Source organism: Cuculus canorus, chromosome 5, assembly GCF_017976375.1.
Source record: "Cuculus canorus isolate bCucCan1 chromosome 5, bCucCan1.pri, whole genome shotgun sequence".
Lineage (NCBI taxonomy): Eukaryota > Metazoa > Chordata > Aves > Cuculiformes > Cuculidae > Cuculus > Cuculus canorus.
Genome location: NC_071405.1, coordinates 6,214,639 through 6,220,495, shown reverse-complemented (window position 1 = coordinate 6,220,495; position 5,857 = coordinate 6,214,639).

Sequence of the window (5,857 nt, the reverse complement as noted above, 5' to 3'; positions counted from 1 at the left end):
ACTAGTAGCACTGTTGTATATTCCGATTCTGACAATCCCAGCTTGAAGTCGCAAAAGCTTCAGTATATCTGCTGAAGTGGCCACTTAATGACAGCACAGCTTCTTGGCACGGTGGGGTGATGTTTACAAACTTATCTGAGACTTCTCAGTCATTACAATCCCGAGTTTTATAGATTTGCACACGCAGGCATGGTTCACTATAGTAGTTTCCTCATCCTGTGTTTTCTTTCTCCATATTCCACTCAGGGAAAGCAAACACAGCAAAACACTTAGAAATTGGGTTGTAAAGGAAGTGCACCTGGATGTCTAACCATCTGTAGCTTGAGATGTTCCTTTCTATATCTTTGCAGTAGGCTTAAATATTCTGAAGAGAAATTGTAGCAGTTATTGCAGTGCTACAGACTGGGGGAAGAGCGGCTGGAGAGCTGCACAGAGGAGAAGGACCTGGGGGCAATGGTTGACAGCGACTGAACATGAGCCAGCAGTGTGCCCAGGTGGCCAACAAGGCCAATGGCATCTTGGCTTGGATCAGAAACGGTGTGACCAGCAGGTCCAGGGAGGTGATTCTCCCTCTGTACTCAGCACTGGTGAGACCCCACCTTGAGTACTGTGTTCAGTTCTGGGTCCCTCATCACAAGAAGGATGTTGAGGCTCTGGAGCGTGTCCAGAGAAGAGCAACGAAGCTGGTGAGGGGCTGGAGAACAAGTCTTACGAGGAGCGGCTGAGAGAGCTGGGGTTGTTTAGCCTGGAGAAGAGGAGGCTGAGGGGAGACCTTATTACTCTCTACAACTACCTGAAAGGAGGTTGTGGAGAGGAGGGTGTTGGGCTCTTCTCCCAAGTGACAGAGGACAGGAAAAGGGGGAATGGCCTGAAGCTCCACCAGGGGAAGTTCAGGCTGGATATCAGAAAAAAATTCTTCACAGAAAGAGTCATTGGGCACTGGCAGAGGCTGCCCAGGGAGGGGGTGGAGTCGCCTTCCCTGGAGGTGTTTAAGGAATGGGTGGATGAAGTGCTGAGGGACATGGTTTAAAGGAGTGTTAGGAATGGTTGGACACGATGATCCAGTGGGTCCTTTCCAACCTGGTGATTCTATGATTCTATGATTCTAAAGAGAACTCTGTCTCTCAAGGGACTGTTCACATAAATATTAGGCATGCATCAGTTATCTGGATTATGCAGCATTTCCCTGAATTTTCCCAAAGTTTAAAAGCCATTGTTCAATAGACTCAGTTACCACATCAGGCAGCAAAGGTATATACCAGGACTGAGGAAAACACTGCGACCCAGACAGACAAATTGAGTCCAGAAAAAGGTGAGGTATGTAATAAAGGACATCCCATTCTAACAGCAGTTCACATCTGCCTGCAAAGCAGCCTTCACATAAAATATTTCTCAGGTAACGTGCATTTATTTAGGCCCACAAATAAAAACACACCTAGATAGCACTGAATGTAGGAGTCTGCTGCATAATAAATGTTCAAACAAACCTACAACTGTGATTTGACATGCAGAACAATGTATAAATGCATTACAAAGAAAGAAAGAGATTCCAATCCCAATAATACCTTGCATTGTTAAGACATGAATACATCTCTACTGGCTGGCTATTTTGTTGTTATATTTGAAGCAAGACCTCACATATATCCCAGAGGCAAGACAGCCAAAATTAATCCTGAGTGAGATAATATATATATGGAGTGGAGTGGAATGGAATGGGATGGAATGGGATGGAATGGGATGGAATAGTTCAGCTGGAATGGACCTACAACCACCATCATTTCAGGGCTCATCAAAAGTTAAAGCATGTTATTAAGGGACTCTTAAACACTGACAGGCTTGGAGCATCAGTCACTTCTCTAGGAAGCCTATTCCAGGGTTGGATTGCCCTGTCAGTAAAGAAATGCTTCCTAATGTTCACTCTGAACCTTCCCTGATGTAACTTTGAATCATTCCTATGCAACCTATCATGGGATAGCAGGGAGAAGACATCAGCAACTACTTCTCCACTTCCCCTCCTCAGGAAACTGCAGAAGCAGAAGTCCAGGGGTTGGGGCCCATGACAGAAGAGGTAACTTCCAGGAGATTATGGAGATTATGGAGATATTTACGACTGTCAAAAAAATTAAGTGTGCTTTTATATAGCATAAATGGTAGATGAAAAGTTTTCTCCGTACCTGGAAGAAAGCAATAAATGTATGATTTATCTGGAACAACTGTGAAAGGAAAATTCTAGGAAATAGGGTGGGGTGAAATTGAAACCAGATAGTACTACAGCTTTTGGAACAATCTCAGGTCTGACGTGTGAAGCCAGGTGACTCTGTAGTCCTGCTAGAGCTCATAAGCCTATGGTTCTGCCTTGCTGTCCTCCACATCGCAGCGCTGGAGCTGCGAAGGCATTGCACTAAACCAAGCACTCTCAAAGGAGACTGCTGGAAGAGCAGTGCAGCACCTCTGCACAAAACCCACGTGAGTAAAGCAGAACCGGTTCACTTCAATTGTACTCCATCATAACACAGGTACATTAGAAGTGCTGATCACGGGACAGTATCTACACTCAAGACTCAAACCACCAACTTTTTCTAGCCCCCAATAAACCAACAGAGAGAAACATCTGAACTGCCTGCAGCTGGGGTATAACTGAGCTCCAAACTAGATAATAAATAGCTTTTAATGAATACTACAGGAGGCCTCAGCTTACAGCTGGTACAGTCCTTAACTTGAAGAATCATAGAATCACTAGGTTGGAAAAGACCTCTTAGATCGAGTCCAAGCATTCCTATCTGCCACTAAACCATGTCCTTGAGTACCTCAAGAAATCACAACCTAATGGAAAGCAACAAGCACCAGGTGGGTGAATGAGGGCTGTTATTAATCCCGTTTCATAAGCGGAACAGAAAAATACTAAGAGAGTCAAAGACTGGTTATAATTTACATCATAGCCTACCTTTGTAATAGAGTAAGTTAGAATCAAGCTACAAATGGGCTTACAAAGTCTCATAAGAAACCAGGGAAATAAACTCAAGTTGCTTTTAGATCCAGTTCATTGTCTTAATGATAAACCCCTCCTTCACACCTGGAGGAAAAACAACACACGTGAAGCCAGTAAAGAAAATAAAAGAGCACTCTCATAAGCATCAATTTTTCCATTGTAAGCTTCTCCTTACCTCAGACGGGTGTTACACCACCACAACACAAATCTCCCAGCTTGCCCAGAAATTCTGTCCCACTGAACAACGTATCCAGCACTGTCAGATTTAAGCTCAGGAGTAGAGAAGGAGGAAGTTTTCGAATTCCTGCAGTATTTATCGCCCCCGGCACAACTGAAAACGTAGCTTCGAGTGCCATCTAGAGGAGCGCACTGCACTGTAGGGATTGGTTAGAGGTAACCCGAGGGCTGGAGCACCTCTGCTGGGGAGACGGGCTGAGAGAGTTGGGGCTGTTCAACTTGGAGAAAAGAAGGCTCCGGGGGGACCTTAGAATTGCCTTCCAGTACTAAAAAGGGCTACAGGAAAGCTGGGAAGGGGCTCATTATCAGGGATTGCAGGGATAGGGTGAGGGGTAATGTTTTTTAAGCTGAAAGGAGGGAGATTTTGAGTAGCTATTAAGAAGCGATTCTTTTCTGTGAGGGTGGTGAGGCGCTGGAACAGGTTGTCCAGAGACCTCATGGCTGCCCCATCCCTGGAGGTGTTCAAGGCCAGGTTGGATGAGGCTTTGAGCAGCCTGATCCAGTGGGAGGTGTCCCTGCCCATGGCAGGAGGTTAGAACTGGATGATCTTTAAGGTCCCTTCTAACCCAAACCGTTCTTTGATTCTATGAAAGATGTAACTTCTCAAAAAGATTTTCAAACTGACCTGATGTGCAAAAGCAGACAAGGGGGGCTGGGAGCGTTCCTTAGAGCTTGGCATTGTTCGCCTTGAAGACCTTGGAAGTTGATCGTGAAGGAGCCAGGTAGCGGCAGTTTACTGATAAGTAGGCATTGGAATGTAGAAAGCTGCTGCATTTGGTTCAGGAGTTTGAAAACAGCCGGAGGAGACTGAGTCTGTGCTAAGTTCAAAAAGAAATATATTTTCCCAAGGAAATATATATATTTATTTTTTATAATATATATCTAAATATATAATATCCCAAGGAAGACTTCCTACTTCATCCCTAAGACCCCGGCCAACCACCATCAGGAGGCACTACGCAGGCCCAAGACTGGAGCGAACTTTCCAGATCTAATTATAATACGAAGTCGGGAAAGTGTATGAATATGTAGTAGGTGCTTATACCTATGCACGTCTTTACACTATAAGTAGCTGCTTGTTAAGCTATACAGTGTGCACGCGAGGAGGAGAACCCCCTTGCACCCCAGCGCTGGAAATAAACGTACCTGCTTTATAACTCATTTTGGGTTATAGGGTTTGATTCCGCAAAACAATTTGGCACCCCAGATGGGACACCCACTCTGCCCGGCTGCAGGATCAGTGGGGAGTGGGACATTCTAAGGCGCATCCCGGTAAGATATTTCTCTGGAGAATCTCCCATCTCTACCCGATCGCTGCGGGGGGAGAGACAGCCCATCAGCAGGCAGACCAGGTATGTGATTTATGTATGATAATTTGGATGTACCTGCAGGATTCCGCAAAACAGACCCGTTCTTATACGCTCATTGCACAGGGAAAAGTCTGTCTGATGTCATTCTTCCATGCAAGTATTAATACAGCGCGCAGTCGGATGTGTTTGTTGGTACAGAATAAAATCCCAATGAAATAGAGCTAAAAAACCAGCTGGGGAGGTTCAACTTTGCCAGAAGTTTTAATTAGTGAATGGAAATCTAAAAGTATTAAGCAGCCTCTCAAAAGGAAATAGAGGAGGAGAGTGCTAAAAACACCTGCATCCTCCTCAATATGTTTGCACATATGTGAATACTCACAAAGTTTCTGTGTTACCTGTAAATGTAACTACATGTCTTAAAAATCTGCTTTAATAACAACAAGCATTGATCATAAAATCATAATGAATCATAATGGTGGAGAAACACTTCAAGGAGTCTTGGAAGTGTCTGGAAGAGACAGCTAAGGAGCAGCCTAGAAACCAAAACTTGGAAAATTAGTTGGAATTCTCTCTGAAAGATCTTATAGGGAACACGCCTTATTGGTGTGGGGATTTGTGTGTATTCACAAAGATATAAACCAGCCCACACACGGACTATCAGAGCAGGTCCCTTCGTTACTCTCAGCACGGGGGAGGGCTTCAGAGGCACCAAAATGCTTCCTCTGGAGGATGGGGAGGTTGCACCTTGATGGGGAAGCTTGAACTCCCACTACCCAGTGCTGTATCTGTGGCAAGAGAGAGAATCTCAGAGCCAAAATGCAACCAAATGGGATCTGCCAGGACAGGAGTGAAGCCGTGAGCTCCCACATGCCATTCAGGGCTGGTGAGGTCTGCTGCTCTTTCGGAGCTCGGAGCCGGAGTGCCAGGACAGGGGGATTGCCTGACCCTTTTGTGAATCCATGCCTTGGGACTTCCTCACCTCTGCAGTACCTCAATCCCAAAGTAAAAAGTTCACTTTGCAACCTCATTTCCAGTGTCAGGCGGAGGAGTACAGCCCTCGCGAGGTTCACAGAGCCCCAAGCCGTGTGTCACTCATACCTTTCCACAGCTGGAGCACATGCCCTGCTTCCCTTTCCTGTCACTTCTGGGAGCCATCCGGGGCAGAGCTGCCACGCAGCGGCAGATAAGGACATGAAGTACCACATAGCTCTGCTTTATCTGCAGGAAAAAAAAGGCAGCAGAGAGGTACAACGCTGTTCAGGGCCAGCACTAGGACAGCCTTAAAGGATCAAGGAGGCTCTCCAAGCACTGCCCACAGGGC